The sequence below is a fragment of the Mirounga angustirostris genome, unplaced genomic scaffold, assembly GCF_029215605.1.
Source record: "Mirounga angustirostris isolate CCGP_5_RB_7025 unplaced genomic scaffold, mMirAng1.0.hap1 SCAF_5, whole genome shotgun sequence".
Lineage (NCBI taxonomy): Eukaryota > Metazoa > Chordata > Mammalia > Carnivora > Phocidae > Mirounga > Mirounga angustirostris.
The window spans coordinates 152,704,448-152,727,776 of NW_026991713.1; the positions used below are offsets into that span (position 1 = coordinate 152,704,448).

The 23,329-nt window shown below is 41.8% G+C and overlaps 1 long non-coding RNA gene across 2 annotated transcripts in view; it reads left to right on the forward strand.

The window, feature by feature from the left end:
* Nucleotides 1–16,216, forward strand: part of LOC135364537 (uncharacterized) — a 279,267-nt gene extending 263,051 nt beyond the window's left edge. For both annotated transcript variants that reach the window (XR_010411860.1, XR_010411859.1), the window contains exon 3: nt 14,030–16,216. This is a non-coding gene — a long non-coding RNA (uncharacterized LOC135364537). The remainder of the gene's footprint in view (nt 1–14,029) is intronic.
* Nucleotides 16,217–23,329: the final 7,113 nt, after the last annotated feature.

Here is a 23,329-nt window from a genome sequence, read left to right on the forward strand (position 1 = left end):
TAAGCAAGAATTATGCTTTCCTTCTGTGCTACAGCAATGCTGCACTCCCTGGGGGCTGGTTTTCATTTGTAATCTGAGTAACTCAGCTGAGCTGCAGACAGCCAACCTTGCATTGATTGGGAACTCTGCAGGGGAGCTCGGGCACCAGCATACCCAGGGACCATAGTTTCGCTTATTAGTTATCACTCTCCAGGGTGAGTGTGTGTGTGTGTGTGTGCGCGCGCACGCACGTGTCATCATGCTAGGATGATTTTTCTAGGCTTTTGTGAGACCTGGTGGAGAGAACTGCAGATCCCAGCTCTGTCCAAACGTGGCTTCTAGCAGCAGAAGGCCATGTCCTGAGGGTGACCCCAGCCCCCTATTAAAGTGCCTGCCTGAGAAAGCTCAGTGCTGTGCGGAGATTTACTATTTGTTCTAGCCAACACCTGACATAGGTCCCTGACCTTTCTTTCTTAGACCATCTACTAAAAAGTTCTTATAATTGGGAATATGTATCTCTTAAGATGCAAGTGTTTTTCTTAAGGACCTAAGAGCCTTTCATTTTAAATGTAGCGATCAGAAGGATAGGGCCTCTGTCTCCCAGTCTCTGTAGGAGAGAATCCTAACTTCAGTAACTGCCAGCTAGCAGACACAGCCAGCTTAATCGCATTTACCTGACCAGCCCTTTGTAAATTTTCTCTTCTTTGACTCAGCTGAGCCCCAGTTCTCCTCTCTTCTCCCCCTCCCTTTAAAACACCCAAATCATCTCTGCACAAATGGAACAGAGTCCTGATTTTCTCCCTGCTATCAGTAGTTACCAAATAAAATAGAAAACAAAATCTCTTTTCACCACTTTAATTAATGTCCAGTTGTGTCCGTCTGGACCTTGGAAAGGCTCACACAGGCAGGGTGGATGTATTTCTTTAATGTCTGGTCACCAGCAGAGAGTCAAAGGATGTTTCTCTTCTTTCTTTCCTTCCTTCCAAATGAGAGACTGCCCCAGGCCCTTGTTAGTGCCTGGATATTAAGGCAATGGGCATAAAATGGGAATGATAATCATACCTGCTTAATGAAGCTGTCTTGAGGATTAATTAAGTTCATGGAGCTAATTGACCTGGAGAAACAGAGCATTCCAGACTCCTCACCCTTCCTTTGGAGGCACTATGGAGTCCAGGAATCTCCTAAGAATCTTACAGCTCTCAGGCCACACACCCTTTCCTTTGGGGATGTCAGGGAATGTTCTCAGGGAAGATGAGAGACATGGCATAGTTATTTTATTGAGCACTTAAATGTATGCCAGGTATTGAGCAGGACACTGTACATCCTTTACCTCAGGTAGGTCTTCCAACAGAACTCCTGTTTATAAAGTAAGGGGTAAAAAGCAGATTGGCAGATTGGCCACAAGAATTTATCTCTTCTCCCTCCTTAAATCCCACTGGAGAGGTAGCAAAAAAAGAAGGGAGGGAGGGAGGGAGGGAGGAAGGTATTACCTTACAAAGAGAAAGAGCACAGCAGAGGAGAGCAGACCAGGAGAGATTTAGATGGATTCGGGAAGGTGGAAAACAGAAGAGTTCATGAGTGACATTGCAGAGAAGAGACAGTGACAAAGCAGGCATTTTGAGGCCCAGGGTACTAGGGAAGGCGGGAATGAGTTGGGACTTAGAAGCTGTATATGGAGCTTTGACTCTCCAGGTCCCCTGCCTTTCCCCTGACACAGTCAGACAACCGTCTCTCCTTCCACCCTTCACCCCTGCCGCACAGAAGTGGGGTTTCTGTATTAATCAACGAGACAAGCCCAGGACTCGTGGGCTCCACAGGGATAGCAGACAGTTGGAAAGAGAAGTGAGTAAACACTGGGGCCCTTCACCTCCCTTCTCCTCCTCACCCAAATGCTCAGAGGTTTCTCATCTGCAGAAAATGACAGATCGGTGAGAAAAGACATCAAGATACTGAAATACTGTGGTTCTCAAATGAATAGGCTGACTCACTGCCTCCTCATCCTACAAAGAATTTTGTCAGCCAACACCCTGCCCCCATGTGCATGGAACTCACGAGGGCTTCCTAGAGTCTTGCTCTTCAATGGGACCACGACTCTGTGCAGGAAATGTCCAGTCCGAAAGAGAAAGACCCAAATATGTGAGAAACAAGGCGAGAACAAGCGAAATCTACAGTATTTAAATATGTGGACGTAAATATTAGAAGAATCAGCTCAGGCAGTGGAGAGTGGCTGCCCCAGGGGGCAGGATTCAGGAGTGAGGAGGGTTGAAACTGCTGAGTTTCATTATAAGACTTTTAGTACTCTAATTTTTTTTTAAATGTGTATATTTGGCAAATATAAAATTTAATTTTAATACAATAATCTTACAAAGAAGAAATGTTTCCATTGAACAGAGGAGTAAACTGAGGCTCAGAGGGTAAGGTGACCTACCCAGGTAAATCAGAGAACCAGATTTGAACCCACAAGTACCTGTCTTAACACCTCAGGATGTTCCTATTTCTCAGGAGTGATTCCTTGCTTGCTATGTAAAAATCAGTTAAAGAAAACCAGCCTCTTACAGGTAATATTACCCTTATGAGCCTCCTCTGAGGTCAGTTAGAGTGAGTCGGGTGTGCAGTAAACTCTTCGAGGCCCTCATTAAGGCAATGAGACTGGGGGCCATGGGCTACTCACTGCATGATTCCAGGCACGATCCCCGTTGTGGCCAAGATGGTTATCGCTGCAACTCAACATGGCGGCCCCCGAGGACTACTGGAAGACAGCGAGGAATGAGAAATACACGGCCTTAAAATACATTATTGATGTCTGACTGCACTGGGAACTGGGGAGTTTTAAGGCATTCTTTTAGAGTTTGTTTGGTTTTTTAAAAATCTCTTTCCCTTTAAAAAAAAAAAAAACAAATAAAATGGGCTCCATGCCAGAAATCCACATCTTTGTAGATGTTGCCGTTTCGAGCACTTAGCAGGAGTTTACATAGTTTGGGTTGCCCCGAGAAATGCCAACCACTTATTTTCAATCCTGCCATTAAAGGCAGACATGCGGGGCTGCTCTGATTGTCATCTGTATGTTTATAAATACAGACAGATTAGGAGGGAGAAAGATCAGACAACCCAAAGGCAGTTGGAACTGATATTGGGGAATCCAAGGATCAGAGGCTTCCATTGTCTCTTTTTAGTGGAAAGCACGCTTATCCAGGCCAATTTGGAACACTGTCAGTTCTGTTCCTCAAAGGCCATGTCCTCTCAAAGGCCTCCTCTGACTGCCCACCTACCCAACAACCATGGGATAGGTTAGGTGGTTAACTCTCCGCTTCTGTGGAAACCCCCTCCACTTCCCCGTGTTAGTGCTGACTGTGCTTAAATGGAATTGTTGGCTTGTTTTTCCAACTTCCTTACCTGATTATAACATTTTCAAGGTGAGGGACTGCGCCTGTCTTGTGCAATACAATCTCTCATCATCTGGCAGATTACCTGGCACACAGAGGCCTTAATAAACATTTCTTGATAGGCCAAAAGAATGGAATGTTGTAACTCAACACTACATTCTCCTAAGAGATGTTTTTTTTCATTTTTCTGAGTGGTAGGGTCCACCTTCCCATCCTGACTTAGAATAGCTGAAATGTGACATTCATGCTTACCACAATCTTTTTGCTGTCATTAGAAAAGCAATCCTAGACAACAAATGTGCGTAAAGCATGGAGATTATAGACACACATTAGAATAACTGACAATCTCAACCTGGAGAACAATCATCACTCCCTGAGCCACTGCCACTGAACCCTTTTTCTTTTTCTTTCTTTTTTTTTTTTTTTTAAAGATTTTATTTATTTATTTGACAGAGAGATAGACAGAAAAGCACAAGCAGAGGGAGTGGCAGGGGGAGAGGGAGAAGTAGGCTCTGCACTGAGCAGGGAACCCGATGTGGGACTCGATCCCAGGACCCTGAGATCATGACCTGAGCCGAAGGCAGACGCTTAACCATCTGAGCCACCCAGGCGCCCTGAACCCTTTTTCTGAATGGATCTTGTGTGTATCACCATATCCGGTCTTTCAGTTTTCCAAATCTTAAAATTAATCATGAAATTTCTCTGCCCCACCTGACTTAATCCCTCATTACAACCGAATGTACCAGGACCTCTGTGTTTATATGTCTGTGATCCTATTCGTTTTCACCAGCCTCAGGCTCCGTCCAGTGAGAAGGGAACTTAATTGTTCTTGTTGGCTACTATCTTGTTCCTCTCCTCCTCCTCTTCTTTATTTTTCCTAAAATAACTATAACACTAAGTTGTTAAAGCATACAACTCACAGTGGAGTTTAGCTATGTAAAAGATGCCAAAGAAATTAAATAGTAGCCTAACATGGTTTAGGAGTGGAGTGGCTGGCTCTCCAGATTGTTGTGAGCCTTCTACAGCACCTCATGGCTGGAGTGAGACCAGGACATAAGAACTGGAAGGGGTTTTAGTGGATGTAAGTTCTGACCAGCTCATCTTATAGTTCAAAGGCTCACAGAGGGGAAGTGAGTCACCCCAAAGTCAAGCAAATCTCTTTCAGCAATTGGAGAACTAATTTGGTAATGGGAATAATATTTTAAAATATTACTTACTGGTTTTCATCTTCTACCACAAGAATCGGGTTCCCAGAATGCCATTGCACCATTAGAGCCGCAGGGAAAACAAGAGAAAAAACCCCTTTTTTACCTCAGAAAAGAGTAGGATAAAATATAAATGAAATTCTCATAAGGTAGGGAGGGTAGAAGTCCCCCCTCCTCTTTTTCTATGGCTCAGAATGGGTTCAGCTAAGTAAGAGAGGATGTTGGGAGACACATGGATCCTACCCATCTCTTTGAGGATCAAGCCTGGAAGTAGGTTGGGATTTGGGGACTTGACTCATCCCAAGCTGCCCCTATATTAATAGGGAAACTTCCATATCAAGGTGATAGATAAGAACGTAACAAGATTGGAAGGAAGAAGGAGAGAGACAGACATATAGAGACTGAATTAGCATTCCCAGGTGACTAATATTAGAGTCCCATGTCGTATAATGGACCAGGAAATTTTCCTGTACATCAAGATGAAAGAGGAAAAGGGTAGATAAGAGTCTATTATCTAGAAAGCTTCCTAGGGTGAGGAAATGACCGTGCTACTAAGAGCTACTATACAGGATTCTTAGAGCTGGGACCACATTGAAATCAAGTATATCCAGCCCAATATAGGGTCGAGTCAGAATCTGGGTCCTGAAAAAATGAGAAGACAGTCCCTGAATTCAGCAGCCCCACACTTCTCCATCAGATCCCAATCAGTGATCAGTGACCAGCTGGGCACAGTGCATTGCTGCAGAGAGCAGGGGAGTGAGAAATACAGAAGCACCCAAGGTCATTTTCTTCCCCTCTCCCCAGTGCCCCAAATCTCTCAGGAATGATCGGGACAAGAGGAAGGAAATAGGGAAGACTACATTATCCTTTTAAAAAAAAAAGTATGATTTTCCTATAATAATTGTTTACATAATTGAACAGAACCAAGCTTACTGTATTTTGGACTAAACTTATCCTCCTACTTCCATTTGCCTACCGATCTACCAAAGGAAGGTGGGAATTCCTAAAGAATGTGAGACTAGTCATAGAAGATAAATAAGGGACACTTTTCTTTACATACCTCAATGTCATGGGAGCACATCTGCGACTCAGTTACAGGTTTTAAGTGCTATTGCTCAGCTTTCTATCTGCTTTAATTCGGTCTGGTGCCAAAGGCAGGTGCTTACTCCAAGGCGTGACTTACTGGTGAGCCTTACTGGTGAGCCATGTAGATACTATGGTGTTCGGAAAAGTAATAAAGTAGGAAAGGGTCACTGATTGAGCCTTTTTGTGAGTGATGCACTCTGTCTCTTCCATGAGTAGTGGGCATGATGGGCAGTTCAGTGAAGCCTTCCCTTCCTAGTTGAAGGACAAGTTCATGTTTCCCTACAATGATGTCACTCACTGTCACTCTGCCGTAGCAGAGTAATAGCAGTGTTCTTCAATTAGAGGGGGATTTTAAAGGTTATTTAACCGAACCCCTTTATCTCACAGGTGGGAAAAGCAAGGCTTTGTGAGATAAGGTGGTTTGCCCATGACCACAAAGAAAGTTAGTGGCAGAAGGAAGGCCAGAACTCATGCATCCTAACTCCTGGTGTTCGAGACCAGTCTGCCCTATACTTTGCAACCTTCCCTGTACTTAAGAGATCACACCCAAAGAAAAAAACCATCTGGTCCACATGATGGAAGTATGTGCCACTGATGGACAAGAGGCTGAACTCGGATGGTTTCTGGGAAATTTGGCAACTGCCTGACCTATGAGACTCCAGTTCCATACACTTTTCCCTTGAGCTCCGGCACATCCAAAACTTGATACCCCTAGAAGAAGTAGCACAGAGATTGGGACTTGCAAAATTCTAAGAAAATACTGACATGTGGATGGCAGGAATCACAGTGTTCTCTTTCTTCTCTAACAGAATCCACAGGATGCCAAAAAGACAAATGCATTTTTTCTCCTCCAAATTATTCCTCCTACAAATGTTAAGTGTCTCCATCTGGGAGACATTTAACATTTCAAGCAGCTATTGCTGATCTGTAGGAGGACTAGCCACGTATCAACTGCCTCCCCAAAATAACTCCCCTTATTGCTGCAGGAACTGCCAAGATCCAGCCCAGACAGGAGAGAAACAAGGTGTCTGGGAGGCCCCAAGTAAGAGAGCAAGAACAACCATCCCCTCACCTGAGACCATCTACTCTTCTCTCTTCAGAGGTGTGTTTCGATGAGACAGAGTATGGATGCCATTGCATCCCTCTCCTGGAAGGATGGGTTTCCAGAAAGAATTTCATTAGTGACGTTCCCTCAGATGACAGTCTCATGTTTCTTCTGACACCTTAAGTTCATTCAGATACCGACAGGAAATCACATACATTTCCTGATAGGCTGAGTGAAAACACGACCCATAAAAGATGCAGTGATGGGAATATCTGAGCTCTGAATAAGATCCAAGAATTTGTCTTCACCACTTCCCCTTCTGCTCTGCTTAAATTTGCCAAGTCCAGCCATGGGGGAATGAATACCAGACTAACAACTCCAGGCCACTAATCCTGCATTTATCCATTCGCCCACTCTCTATTTATTTGTTATCTACAGTGTGGTGGTAGCTAGGAGGGAGCCAAGGATAGAGGAGACACAGGCTCTGTCATCACAGAGTGCATCAATTAATGGGGAAGGTGTATAAAATATGTCCACACTGGGGCACCTGGGTGGCTCAGTCGTTTAAGTGTCCAACTCTTGATTTCGGCTCAGGTCATTATCTCAGGGTCGTGAGATCAAGCCCTGTATTTGGCTCTGTGCTGGGCATGACCTCATTCCCTCCTTCCTTCAGTGAAAGTGTCATATCCTGAGCCCAGAGTATGTGCAGGGCCATAGAGGAGCTAGGACTCAGGCATATTAAGATCCATAAAACATGACCGTAAGAGTTGTCCCTAGCAGGCGAATCAGAGAAGGTGAGGAGAAAGTGCAGTATAGGATGACAAGAGCAGTAAGTGAAAGACCACAGGAGACCCGGAGATCAGAGGCGGGCCCTTGCCTCCGGCATGGGAAGCCAGGAAAGACTTCCTGCTGGGGAAGGAAGCAGAACCAAACTCCAAAGATGGAAGGAGAAGTATGTTTCAAGGAGTGCTTGGCATGGGCACAGGCTCTACAGTCAGACTAGGGGGGCAGCGTGCCAGGTGGGTAGGTGGCGAGAGAGTGGAACCTGATGAAGGTGTTTGCATTTTCTTAGCACGGGAGTTCCTCCATCCATTCGTCTGTTTGTGCGAGTGCAATGGAAACAGCAACGTTGTTGATTCACACCACCACTGGGAGTCCCGCTGGCAGCCCGTGCCCGGTGGGAAGGTCTCGCTCTGCAAATGTGCAAAGCTACTGTCTACCACTTATTTGTCGGTATTGCTTCCCATTTTATGCTGTTGGTTCTCTTTCTTCCACGTGTGGGTCTCAGTCACCAACGACTTCATTGAAAACAGGGAGTAAGTCCTCGGAGCGGCTAGCACAGGGCTGAGCCACACGGTAGATGCTCAGTGCATACCTGATGACGTAGTGGGCTTGGGGCGCATGTGTGCGCATGTGTGTGCGCGCGTGTTTCGCTGAAGGGGTGTTACGTGTGTGATGCTCTGGGGGCCGAAAGACGGGCTTGTTCTTGTATTTGACAAACTAAAATACTTCTCCAGCTTTTATCATCGTTGCTAATGCTTTCTTTATATCTTCAATTCTTCGTTCTCTCCTGTATGAATGATACCTTATTGGCCCAGAAGATAATCTTCTGAAAGAGAGACGTTTTTAGGTAATCTTTGTGTTTGTATGTGGTCCGCAGCAGTGACTGGCCACCTGAACACCTGTCACCAGATGGTTAAAAAATAAAAAATGTGTCTATTTTAAGTTTGGGGGAAATTTTGGTATTTGATAAGTCCCTGTGTATCATTTAAAGGAGAGAAGTATTATGTTATACTAAACATGTGAAAGTACTGCTGAATATTAAAAAGAAAGAGATGTTAAAAGTAAGGCATCTCGTGTCGCTGTTAATATGATGCTGTGCTTTGCATATCTTTGTATTCTTTTATATATGTGGATGTCAATGTATGCTTTTGAAAATTAGGGTTGGATGGTTAGATACTGACAGGATACATTTTAAAATGATATAAATAGCGTGTAGACAGACATTAAATCTTTTTATGTGAACATAATTTTTAGAAGCTACATAGTCTAAGAACCTAAGTCTTGAGGGGAAAATGGTCATTCATCCAATAATGCCACAAATAAATACGGAATTTCTGCTTCGATAAGCTGCAAAGGAGATGCTCTTAGTGAAGGAGTAGATGGTAGGGTGTTTGACCTGGAGGTCAGGCAAAGCTTCCACAAGAGGCTGAGGACTGGTTGAAATCTAAATGATAATTACAAGTTGTCACCAGACAGGGATGGGACAGAGATGGCATGAGAAGGGACTCTGTGCCAAGTGCTGGCAACAGAGAGCAGGAAACTTGGGGAGTTCTGTTTTCTAACTGATTTTCACTGCTATTTGTAGGTCTTTACATTGCCTCTGGCCATCCTGTTGAACTTTTTCATACTTCCGATTATTTTCCAGTTGACTTTACTCTGTTTTCTAGAGCTATGCTCATATCACTTGTGACTAATCCTACGGGCAGTGGTGTTTTCAGCCTTTGCCATGTGTCAGGCCCCCACACCAAGGGCTCTGCCCACGTCTGCTTGTGTAATCCCCACTGTCCTTTATGGGGCAGGTTCATTGTTCCTCGGACACAGGAATCCGACACTCGTACCAGCTAAGTAATTTACCAAAATGGTGTTCAATTGCTAGTGAATGATGCAGCTGGGATCCAGACCCAAATCTAATGCCAGGGTGTGTGTGTGTGTGTGTGTCCAACTGGCATTAAGCCAATCTTTTAAAAATGTTTTAACATTTTAAAAATTTATATTTGATTCTGAACCATTTTACTAAAAGTCAAAGCATCCAGGAATTTCTATTTTTAATAGGAAATTACATTTTTATTGTGGAAAGAATGCTTAACATGAGAGCTACCTTCTTAACAAATTTCTAAGTGTACAATACAATGCTGTTATCTGTAGGTGCACTGTGGTCCAGCAGATCTCCAGAACATATTCATCTTGCAAAACTGAAACTTGGTATGAGTTGAACAGCAGCTCACTCTTCCCTCCTCCCCACAGCCCTTGGCAATCCCCATTCTACTCTTCCTCTGTATGAGTGGGACTCTTTAGATGCCTCATCTGAAACCACACAGTGTTTGGTCCTTCTGTGACTGGTTTATTTGACTTACCATAATGTCCTCAACATTCATGCATGTTGTTGCATGTGGCAGGATTTCCTTTTTTCCTTTTTTTTTAAGGCTGAATAATATTCCGTTGCATATATATATATATATATATTTTCTTGATCCATCCACCAGTTGATGGACATTTAGGTTATTTCCATATCTTGGCTTTTGTGAATCCTGCTGTAATGACACAAGAATGCATGCATCTCTGAGATCCTGATTTCAGTTCTTTTGGATAAACACCCAGAAGTGAGATTGCTGGATCATAAGGTAGTTCTTTTTTTTTTTTAAATCTTTTTTTTTTTTTAAAGATTTTATTTATTTATTTGAGAGAGAGAATGAGATAGAGAGAGAGCACATGAGATGGGGGAGGGTCAGAGGGAGAAGCAGACTCCCTGACGAGCAGGGAGCCCGATGCGGGACTCGATCCAGGGACTCCAGGATCATGACCTGAGCCTAAGGCAGTCGCTCAACCAACTGAGCCACCCAGGCGCCCCTGGATCATAAGGTAGTTCTGTTTGTAATTTTTTGAGAAACTTCCATACCATTTTCCATAGTGGTTGCGCCAATTTACGTTCCCAGCAACGGTGCACCAGACTTACGGTTTCTCCACAGCCTGGCCAACACTTGTCGTCCTTTGTCTTTTTGGTAATAGCCATCCAACAGGTGAGATGTGACAGCTCATTGTCATTTTAATCTGTAACCTAATATTTTGGGGTTTTTTTGCTTATCTTTTTAAATATCTAAACCATTGAAAAGCAGGGACCTTTGTTTTTTAAAATTTATTATTTATGTATTAAAAAGATTTTATTTATTTGAGAGAGAGAGAGAGCACAAGCAGGGGGAGGGGCAAGGGAGAGGGAGAACCAGGCTACGCCCTGAGCAGGGAGCCCAATTTTGGGGGGGTTGCTCATTCCCTGGACCCTGGGATCATGACCTGAGCCAAAGGCAGATGCTTAACCAACTGAGCCACCCAGGTGCCCTGGGACCTTTGTTTTGTCCAGGACTTCAGTGGGAGTGTTTCTGGTGTTTGTAGGTGGATACAGTGTTGGCTGTTGATACGTGAGAGCCGTTCTTTACAAGGTTAATGAAGTATTTCTCAATTCCAAGATTAATAAGTCAGATGAATACAGAATTTTGTCAAAACCTTTAGGTATTTGATTATGGTCTTTCCTCTTTGACCCACTGGTATGATAAGTTATGTTAATAGAGTTTTGAATATTAAGTGACTCCTAATGGTAAATCATCCTTGGTTTCCTGGAGTAAAATCCACCTGGTCATGGTAAATTACCCTTCTGAAGTACAGCTGAGTCGTGCTTGCTGGTATTTTATTTAATGTGTTTATATCTATATCAATAAGTAAGATTGGACTAGAGCTTCCTCCTTCTTTGGCTGTAGTTAACTAGCTCTTAGCAGCAGATGCATGCCAACCCCACTAAAGAAATTAGGGCACATTTTCTCTTTTTATTTCTTCCTAACATAACACGAGACCTACTTACTATTAAAATGTTGAAATAGTTAACATTTAGAATAATTTGGGCCACGTATCTTCTGCAGAGGTGATTTTTATATGACTTACTCCAATTTCTACCAAAGTTCTACTCGGATTCCCACTGAGTCAATTTTTTATCATTTATATTTTCCTAGAACACCCATCAGTATCATTAAAAATTTCAAATTTATTTGGTATATGATTTTGTATTTATTATACATTGCATTATCTTCTAATTTATGAATTTATAGTTTTTTTATTCTATTAATTCTCCCTTGTGTTGAGAGGCTAACTAAAGCATGGGTCAGAAGTGAATCCCAGAGCAGGGTGGCAGGATTTTGATCTCACCTCTTCTACATGATCTTAGGTTCATCAATTCTTCTCAATTTCTTCATTTGTAAAATGAAGATAATAACAGTGTCCTCCTCGTAACATGGTTAATAAGAGTTAACCACCACCAGGCACAAAACTAATAGTATTTGCTATTATTCTGTTTTCTAATTTTTTTTAATATTTCTGTTTACAAATAAAATAGCATTCAGGTTTATGTATTCACTATACAGGTTATTTGTTTTCTTAAATTATTGAGTTTTTAAAAATCTCCCCTTCATTTCTTTCTTATACTTTTCTTATTTTTCACTTGCCACCTTTGAAAAAAATTAATGTGCTTTCTTTAGTTCATTTCTCTTCATCCTTTCTTGCTTGATAATAAAATTTCAGGCTAAAATCTTGGACCATCACATTTTTGTATTCTGTTTTCTCACATAAGTTATTTCTAAATAATCTATAACCAGTGTTTTAATTTTCTCTTTACCAACATGTTATTTAGGAAGGAGACTTTTAATTTGTAAAGGCTTGGACTTTTCTAGTTTTTCTTTGTTCATTAGGTTTTAAAGAGTATTTTCCATTATATATGCCCAGAAAACTATAATTTCTCTCTATATTTTATATACGCTTCTATGTTCTCTATATATGCTCAGAGAATGTGACCTGAACTAGTGTGTATGATCTAATATTATATAAATTTGGGAAATTGTATTAATTGATCTCTTGAAAGAAGTTTCATTATCTTCTTGATGTAATATTTAAAAGTCTGTTCAATCAATATTGTATTATCAAGATCCCTTACATCCTTATTTATTGGTCTACTTAATCTGTCAAAAACTCTTGAGTGTTAAAATCTCCCAGCACCAAAGTGTTTATATCATCTGCCCCCTATATTGCTAGTAATTTAGCTCTAGGTATTTAACGATTTCAGTAAGTAAACATTTATGACTGTTGGTCTGCCTTGTACATTGCATATTTATCAGTGTAAATAATCTGTTCTATTTTAAGATATTTTACTTGAATCCTACAGTGCCTGACATTCATTTTGCAGCCCCTGGCTTAACTTTTGTTTGCAATAGACTGGCACCTCTTTGTTTATTCTTTTGCATCTAACCCAAATAAGTGATTTTATTTTAGGTCTGGCCAATGTAAACGGAATAAGGCTCGATTCAAATTTTGACCCAATCTCAGAATCTCTGACTTTTCATTAGGGAGCTTAAAAAAATTACATTTATTGCCAACCTGTTTGCTTGGGTTTATTTCTCTGATTTGTTTTCCAATTTCCTCAGTTTTATTAACTGCTCCCCATCCATTTTTTCTTTTTTTTACTATAGGTGGCATAATAATGTAGTAGTTAAAAATGAACCTGGATCAACCTTCAGCTCTCTCACTAGCTGTGTGCATTGTGTCCGATAACCAGGAGTACAATTTGAGGCATACAGATTACCTGGAGTGCATCCAGACAAGTGTGGTCCCAGTAAAAGTTGCAGCATATTCCTACATGAGGAATAGATGAGGAGATTAGACTGGGGAAAAAGTTGAAGTGCTGATTGCCATGGAGAGAGAGACAGACAGAGAGACAGAGGCGGGGAGATAGAGACAGAGAGATTAGAGTGATTTTGTAGAACTTCTAGATCAGAATTCTAAACTGAATATGTAGGTCTCAGGAAGTCAGAGCTATGGAAGAAATTCCAAAATTGGACTTTGTTCCTCCATAAAGTCATGAGTTCACAGTCATTAGAGATGTACAAGAAAAAAAAAAAACTGGACAACATCAGAGTGCACTTTAGCTGATTCATATTTTGATCAGAGGCTGCAACTCATTCAGATCATTCAAAACTCTGAAGATCTTTAATTACTGGGGAAATAATGACATTCACAAGATCCTAGTCTCTTTTAACTTTGTAGTCTTTTGAACTTCTTAGATGGGAATTCTGATTTTGATTCTATAGAATAGCTTTTAAAAGAAAGTCCCGTGCCCAAACATCCCATATGGATGTGTGGTTTGTATGAAGGTCTATATCTATACATATCTACATAGACAGAGTTCTTAACCCCTGGCAAAATATTAGAATTGGCTGGGGTGCTTAAAAAACACCAACATCTAGTTCTCATTCAGGTTGTTTTGATTTAACCTTTCTGGGGTTAGAGCCCAGAGAGTGTTTTGTTTGTTTTGTTTTATTTACAATCTCCCCAGGTGATTCTAATCTGCAACCAAGTTAAGAAACATTGGCATAGAGAAGGTTACCATTGATTTCCCTTTGGGCAAACTTGGCAAACATTTGTGCTTTGCATCTGGCGCATCCATTTTTCCATTTCAAGCCACAGCCCCCTATTTTGGTTGGGAATTCCTCACTTCTGTCTTTCTCCCCATGCAGCTTTGGAGGTGTTCACTCCATGGATTTGGGTTGAACAGGACTCTCAGACTTCAGTCAGCCAGGACTTTGCAGGAGCCTTCCTCATTTCAGCTGGATTTGAACCTGGAGAAGCTGGAAGCCCCCCCCCCCCGCATCCTAAGAATGAAGCTTGCACAGAGAAAGGTAGGGTTGAAAGATGGACAGAAACTGAACCTTGAGTTCTGTCACACCGTGGTCATTGTTATCTCCATTTCACAGATAAGGAAACCGAGACTAGGTGAGACTCAATTACTTATCGCAGATGTCCAGGAGACAGGATTTGACTCGATGAAGGTCAGATTTCAAAAGTGAGGCAATTTCTGCTGTAAGACACCTCCACAACTCGTAAACACGCCATCTCCTCTGAGTGAGAGAAATGATGAATTTTGAAACTAGTAGGTCTGAGTTTGAGTCTATCAAGGAGATTTTATGCTCTTTTGGCAATGCCTGTGTTCGATGGGATAAACACATACTTCTGTTTCTCAGGATAATTCACGGGTTTTGTCTGCTTGGTTTTTGCTCACTTTCCACAGAAAGAGTACTAACTCTTATAGATATGCTAATGAGTGTCTCTTCAATTGTCCTCTCTTGGAGTTTTTCTTTGGGTATATTCTTGCTGGTTCCCCAGATATAAGTGCATAGCAAAGAGTGGGGAAGGTGTGGAATGCTCTGGAAAGATAGGGAAGAGTAGACCAAGAAACAATCAAATGTGGACCACGGTGTTTTAGGATGGTGTGTTTTATATTTTTTAGAAGAGCTTCCCTGAGCCATCCCAGCAGAGTCTAAGAAACCCTGCCAGATCTAGGTGGGCTGGGGGAACTATAGGACATAGGAACAATATGTACTAAACCCTTGCTGTGTAAGTGACAGGAATGGGATTTGATTTTCAAACACAGGTGCTTTGTTACACTCCACGCCTGCAAAGCACTTCTAACTCCATCACTGTTCTGCTTTGCTGATAACCAGAGTCATTATGAATTTTAAGACGATCAGAGTTATCTTGAAGGTTATCAAGATTTTCTGTTCTGTGGGTGATGTTTATCAGGCTAACCTTAGAACTGCTCAGAAATGGCAGAGTTGTTCTCTAAGATGGGGAGTTGTGAGTCTGGCCTGAATATTTCTTTAAAAAAGAAAGGAGGGGTGGGGCGCCTGGGTGGCTCAGTCGTTAAGCTCCTGCCTTCGGCTCAGGTCATGATCCCAGGGTCCTGGGATCGATCCCCGCATCGGACTCCCTGCTCAGTGGGAAGTCTGCTTCTCCCTCTCCACTCCCCCTGCTTGTGTTCCCTCTCTCGCTGTGTCTCTCTCTGTCAAATAAATAAATAAACAATCTTTAAAAAAAAAAAAAGTACTTCTTTAAAAAAAAAAAAGAAAGGAGGGGTGCCTGGGTGGCTTACTTGGTTAAGTGGCAGACTATTGGTTTCAGCTCGGGTCCTGATCTCAGGGATTGTGGGATTGACTCCCCCCGTTGGGCTCTGTGCTCAGCACGGAGTCTGCTTGTCCCTCTCCCTCTTCTCCTCCACTTGCTTTCTCTCTCTCTTTCTCTCTCCTTCTCTCTAAAAGAAATAAATAAAATCCAAAAAAAAAAAAAAAAAAGGAAACAACAAAAAAAATCAGATTCCAAGGAGTTCCCCTTCATTCAGACTCAGAGTATTTAATTCCAACAAAGAATCAGATGGGAAGGGATATTTTCATATTCTGTCCCAACAAGCACTTTGGTGGGTTCATCTGGTATCCTACAGTGATAGCATCCAACTGTGACGATCCTAAGCATGGCCTTCTTCAGAGCATTTGTGATTAAAAGCCCAAGAAGCAAGTTGAAGCAATAACACAGCGTACTTTACAAACCAATTTAATTAAACTTGACTAGCCGTGGGAAACTCCACTCAACTAGCTGGTCAGTGGGATATCATGGTTAACCAAGGGAGAGGCCAAATTAGGCCCAGACCCCGGAGACTGTTTCAAGTCCCAGCAGTGAGACTGCTCACCTTTTCTCATCTAATTGCAGCCATCAGTTTAATCCTTAAAGAATTATGTCCAATTGGTTTCCGTCTGTCTGCATTTGTAAATGTCATTCTGCCCATCATGTGCTGTAAAGATTAGCTATGCTTCATCGTTTTGTTAGCATGAATCAATAATGTGGGTTTCTTGGCTCGCTGAATTTTTATTTGTGTGAGAGAGAATGAGAGAGAGCACATGAGAGGGGGGAGGGTCAGAGGAAGAAGCAGACTCCCTGCCGAGCAGGGAGCCTGATGTGGGACTCGATCCAGGGACTCGGGATCATGACCCGAGCCGAAGGCAGTCGCTTAACCAACTGAGCCACCCAGGCACCCTCGCTGAATTTTTAAAGCCATCTGTGAATCAATGTAAGCTATGTGCAGCACCCCTTATAACATGCTAATTTGATATCATTGGATAAAAGGCCTCGTTTTGGGATTGAAAATTTTAAGATTAGCTTTAAGGTTAGCTTAACTATAGAGGAGACGTGCTATGTTATGTCATTTTGCTGATACACACTCATGGATTCCATTCTGGGGGAAGGGGTAAAATGAGATGATCAAAATTCTGCACAGAAGCATGGTCCAATAAAATGCAAAACAAAAGCCCCTACCAGAAGCTTTGTGATGGGCCCTTAAAAATATCCACCAGTGGTTCAAAAATGCCTCACTCTTGGAAGTGTAGCAGTGGTGCTGGAAATTACATCCTATGAAGAAAACGAGGGGGGTATAATGCATTTCCTGGAAATTGCACCATAAAAGAAGTCCATCTTTCTTCAAAGCAGGTGAGAAGCAAGCAGTACTTATGTGGTAATCCCATAAGGTTGTTTAACATTTTTTTCCATTGCAGAAAATTCACGGTCAGCTTATGTGATGCTTTGATAAAGCCAAACCTTTCCTAAGCCTGTAGAAATGGGTGTTGATACAATGCTGTTGTTAATCACTAAAAGATCCCCTATAAAAATATTTAACTTCATTAGTTATGAAAGACAACAATTTAATTTATCAAATTAGCAAATACTGAAAAACTATTAAAGCTGCTGAGGATGGGGTGATTTATTGCTGGGAGGTGTGTAAATTATTGCAATCTTTCCAAAAAGCTATTTCAAAAAAGTATCTGAAGGCTTAACATCATCTTACCCTTTTAAACCTGATAAATCCAGTTTTAGTGATTATTCAAATTTATAGGCAAACATCTATGCTTAAATATGTTTATCACTGTATTAGTCCAAATAAAAACTATGGCAACAACCCAAACATCTAACAAAATGAGTGATTGAAATCATTATAATCTTTCCCTTTGATAAATTATCCCAAATTCTCATAAAAAAGGCGCTTTGCAAAGAATTTATAATTTCCTGGAGAAATCTTTAAATGTAATGTTAGAGGACAAAACCAAGATGTAAAGTCATGTGTGTGACACCATCTCACCTATGTCAAAAGTACATAGTATTTTGGGAAAGGTGCTGTAAGTTAACACACTGGGATGTTAAGAGTCATTCATTCCATAAATAGGTGTTTGTCAGCGACTATTTTTTCAGAAACTGTTCTAGAACTGGAGGTTACAGTGGTACTAGACAAGTTCCTGCTCTCATGAAGCTTACCTCTTAGTAGGAGACATAATAACAAAAAAAAAAAAAATCAAGACACTCTCTGGAAGCAGTTAAGAGTTATAAAGAAGTCAACTATGATAGTGCGCTTGAATGGTGTCAGCAATGAGGGTCAGGGTGGAGGGCTTCAGATCGAACATCAAGGAAGCCTCTGAGGAGGTGATAGTTAAGCTGATCTGAAGACAGGGAGGGAGCAGTGTGATGATCTGGTCGAAGAGTGTGCCAACCAGAGGAAAGAACCAGTGCAAAGGCAAGGACAGTTGGGTGTGTTCTAGAAATATAAAGAAAAACTGCTGGAGATTACTGTGTGAGGAGGCATAGTCCAAAATAAGCAGATCTTGGAGGCTAGAGTAAGGCATTTAAATCTCATGTATATGTAATGGGAAGCCTTGGAGGCCTCTGAGCTAAGGAGTGATCTAATATAATCAACATTTTAAAAATACCCAGATGCTTTTGAAAATATAATGTAGGGGTCAAGAGAGAAAACAGAGGAAGCAGGTAAGTGGCTTTTGCATGTTCCCTTTGATTCAGCAAAGGTAATTTATCTTCTGGTAATTTATCATATGGATATAATTGCATACACAAAAATACTACATAAAAGGTTACTGCAGTATCGTTTGTGATAGCAAACCCAGCTGTCAAAGGATAGGTTACTGGAATACATTCTGTTACAGCCATATAATGGGATACTAAGCAACTACATAAAGAGTAAGGAAGCTTTCTGCAAGTATTCATATGGAAATATCTCTAAAGATATGGTAGAGTGAGAGGAAAACAGGATGCATCATGTGCTAACATGTAAAAAGCTAAATAGGGGTGGGAATGGGCCAATGAAGAATAAAGGTATACATATTTTGTTATAGTTTGAGTTTGAACATGTGTCCCACCTATTCAAACAACATTAAAATAGAATATGGGGATTTCAGCCATCCAGGGGAGGGATAATGGAGATGCTAAAACAGTGGCATTATAGCTGGGGAGAAGTTGATAGAATTGGGATATGTTTGGTAGACTCTGTCTATGGAATTTGCCTGGGGGTTTGGTTGTGAGCTGTGAGGGAAAATCAAAGATGATCCCTAAGATTTTGTTTTGAGAAATGGATGTTTGTGGTAATTCCTGAATTGAGGAGGACTGGAGTAGAAGGTAGCTTTGGAAGGAAAATCAGAAGTTCTGATTTTTGAACTTAGGTTTGAGATGATACAGACATCCAGGTAGAAACTGGGGAGGCAATTGAACTTGACCTCCTAAGTCTAGAGGTCAAGGTAGACATTGGATCTGGAGATATAAACTTAGGAGGCATCAATATATAGGTGGTTTTTAAAGCCATAGAGTTAGATGAGATTACTTCCGGGCTGAGGAGTGTACTTGGAGAGCGCACTTGCCAGGGCTGAGCCCCGTGACACTATTTCATGTCAAGAGGAAGATGGAGATCCAGGAAAGGAGACTGAAAATCTGGGCTCTGGAGTTAGGAGGAAAACTGGGATTTTTGTAGTGACTAGTGACACAGCAGTCAAGAGGAAACAGTAAGTATTCCAAAATGATAGTAATTATCTATGTCACATGTTGCTGGGCAATAAAACAAGAGTTTAGAGAAGCGACCATAGGATTTGTCAATATGATGGCCATTCCTGATTTAGGATAGGGCCATGATGTGGATGAGTGTTCTGGAAAAGATGTAAGATGGGAGGTGAAGAAGTGGGAATGGTGACAAAACCACTCTTTTCTGGAGTGTCATTTGTTTGTTTGTTTTGAAAAGGAACAAAGGCATAAGGAAATGTCCGGAGAAATGTGATGGTCAGGGGCTTTGGCTTCTTTTTCTGTCGGACTGAGAATGGTGCAGTAGAAAGAGAGAAGCTGGTGGTGCAGCAAAGGGGATGATAATTCAAGGACCCCAGACCTGGTGAATCTTTGCGAAGATGAAAGGAAACAGGATCTAGAGCCAAGTGGACAGGTTGGCCTGTGAAGCAACCCAGCTCTTTTCCATTGTCAATGTGGTTGCCACTGGAAGGTCAGGCTAATGGATTGTTATTGCCTCGGTTCTCTTCATCTGAAAAATGGGGACATAAGATAAATAACAATGTCTGATAAGTGGCATACTTTCAGTAAATAGTAGTCCTTTTTGTTTTATTTTATCTATGTGTTTTTCAAATATTCCATATTACGCATCTGCTACAGTAATGTGGAAATGTATTTTAGTGTTCTGTCTTATATTTCCTGGTCAGAATGAATAATAGAGATGCCAAAGTGACCCTGACACCCTCAGCACAGTGAAACTTTTTCAGCACCAAGGACAGCAAACTAAATAATAATCAGTTCATAAGATTTCAGCATAGGATTGCTTAGGGGCCAGTCACTCTTACAAATACATAAAAGTGGGGGGAGGAGTAGGAAGTAAGGAAGCCTTAGATTGAGCCCTGCGGGAAATTCCACTTCCCACTTGCAAAGAACAAAGCTGGGCTTTTTCTTTGTGGTGTTTCTGCCGTTTGCACAGAGTACTGGCATTGTATGAAGCTCTGCTCCCTATCTCCCAGGAACCCAGTGTGTTTGTGCCTGTTTAGAGAAAATCGAGGGAGAGCAGAGAAATCAGAATTGGTGTTTCAGAGGCAAGCTTACAGGATACCTGCAATGCTGGGAGAATGGCAGATTACATTGGGATGCGACGTGGGCCTGAGTTCTGAATATGTTGACTTTATCTTTTAATAATGCATTTCATTAGGAACAGGGGCTATTGATGTACTGGGCAAATAAAATGCATTCTTCACAGGCTGCCTCACTCTTCAATAGTTCCTTAAGCAGAGAGAGAAGAAGCAATGCTTAATGACTGTATCTCTTATTAAAAATTGCCCACCAGTGACTCTAGGGAAAGGAAGGGAACCAAATCTCACCAGACTCCTGTTTGGAACCAGACTCTTCACATGGCTGAGGTCGTTTAATCCTCTCAAATACCATTAAGGTAGGCATCAGCCTTATTTGTACAAGGGAGAAAGCTCTGAGAAGTTTTGTAACTTACTCAAAGTCACACAGCTCACGAGTAGCCAGTTGACATCAAGCCTTTTTTTCTGTGTTTACTACCTGTTCCTCTGAACCAGGGTTTCTCAACCTCAATGCTATTGACATTTTGTGTTGGATAATGTGTGTGTGTGTGTGTGTGTGTGTGTGTGTGTGTGTGTGTTGGAGAGGAGGCTGTCTGCTGTCCTGTGCATTGTAGGATATTTAGCATCATCCCAGGTGCAGTAGCCTCCCCCCCAGCCCCTGCTTTTAATAAACAAAAATATCTCCAGAAATTGCCAAATGTCTCCTGGGAAGCCACATTTCCCCAGACTGAGAATCCCTGGTCTACGTGATGCTGCCTAAACATTGTCTTACAGCTCATAGCCCAGCAGCAGCTTTCTAGATTGTGGGCATAGATCATATTTGTGTGTGCTATGTTCATTTTTTCATACACCCACTCTTTCAACTGCCCATCGATACTTTCTGAGTGTCTACTCTAAGCCAGGCACTCTGCTAGGTACTGAGGTAAGGAGATGAATAGATCATGGTTCCCTTCCCTTGGGGCATGCATTCTGATGAGACAGACAGCAGCTCTGTGAGTGCAAAGCTAATGGCTGCTCAAGTCTTTGAAAAAGAAGAATCTACCAGGTATGCAGGGTCCACAGGCTGACTTAAAAGATAACCTTGTCTTCTGGCCTTTTGCTTTTGGATTATTCTGAGTTTCTAGTGAGTGAAGCCTTAGTGACCCAGCTGACAGGATTTGTTTTTAAATATTTTATTTTGATATAATATACACAAAGCAAAGGACACATTTCATATGTGCAAAATTCGGTGAATTCTTACATATATTCCTACTTGTGTACCCACCACCATTCAGGGTCAAGATACAGAATATTTCTATCATCCCAGAAGTTACTTTTATGCCTCTTAGTCAGTGGAAGCCCCCGCAACAATAAACACTATACAATTTCTATCACCATAGATTAGTTTTGCCTGTTCTTGAACTTCATGTAAGGAGAATCATTACAACATGTTTTCTTTGGTGTCTGTCTTATTTATCTCATCATTACATTGCGAGATTTATCTATACTGTGGCATGTAGCAGTGTTTCATTCTTTTTTATTGCCATATAAAATTCCATGAAGTAAACATTGCCATGGGTTTTTTTAATCCATGTTCCTACTGTTGAACGTTTAGGTTGGTTTTCAGTTTTACCTGCTATTAATAAAGCTGTCATAAACATTTTTATCTGTGTCTTTTATTAGACATGAGCACTCCTTTCTCCTGGGCATACACCTAGGAGTGGAATTGCTGGGTCATAGGGTAGATAAATGTTTAGCCTTAGGAGATACTGCCTGGCTTTTTTTCTGGAGTCTATACCAATCTACACCCCACCTAACAGCTCTTGACTGTTCTGGCTGCTCTCAGGTGTCTTAAGGCATTACAGGTTAGTGTGATACGTAACTAAGGCAGGTATTTTAACCCGAAGGTTGCAGGCAGCAGGGGGTGAGTTGGGGAAAAGGACAACATCACTTTTGTCCCACAGGCTTAACCTCTGTCACAATCCCCACACCTGGCCACCTAAGGCTCCAGAAGAGAGACTTAGTGGATCAGGCCCACTAGTGGAGAGTGCATGAAACTGTTTCTCCAACCCTGAGCTGCTAGTGAATAATGGCTGGCATTATGGAGTTGGGAGAAATCAGGGTGAGAACATCCAGCAGCCTGATTTCTTTCCTGCCTGTGAGAGACACACATCAGGGGGTAGTTATGTCATGCAACAGAGACACAAAGCTCTTCAAGGCACCATGGTGTTATATAGAGAGCTCTGGGGATCCTGTCTCAGCTCTGTTATGGGACCAAGGAGAACCAACCTAAATTCTCTGAGGTCATTTCCAAACTCACAATACTGCCTTGCCTAACCATCCCCTCGGGGTTGCTGAGTGATCAAATGATGATATGTACATGAAGAAAAGTGTGCACCTGAAGACATGACTGTTTTTCCAAGGTGGTACTGTGGTCACCCTGCTGTTGGTCCCAGGGATTGGGAGCCAGGGAGAAGCTGCATACAAGGGTGGAAAGCATGTGGAGCTAATAGTAGCATTCTCATTCACTCACCACTGTAGGTTCTGGATTACTCAATGTCACTTTTCTGGTTCTGGGTGTCCCTGTCTGTGAAATCATGTCTTGGACCAGGTCATGTCTGATGGCATTCCATTGGAGCCATTGGAAGAATAAGAATATAAATGACCTCACATCAGCCCTCATTGTTTGCTCAGACCCCACTAGAGCGAACTATGTTGGCTAACTTTTACTGAGTTCCCAGAACTGTCCTAAGCACTTTTTATGCATCATATTGTGTATTCCTCACAACCAACCTCATGAGGAAGACACCATTATTTTCCTCATTTTACTGATGAGAAAACTGAGGCACAGAGATGTTAAATAAAACTTACATGAAGTCTCGTAGTTAGCTGAGTAGAGGCAGTATTTTAAGCCCAGCCAGACTGATTCCTGAGCCAAATCACTAAGGCTCTGATAGGAGACCTGAATGGGTGGCCCCATCATATGGGAAGGAAGGGAGTTCAGTGAAACAACTAGGAACCAGGTATACCCCCTTGCCACTTACTAGCTGATGTGCCCTCAAGCCAATGCCTTCAGCCTACTGGTCTCAGTTTCTTCAACATTAA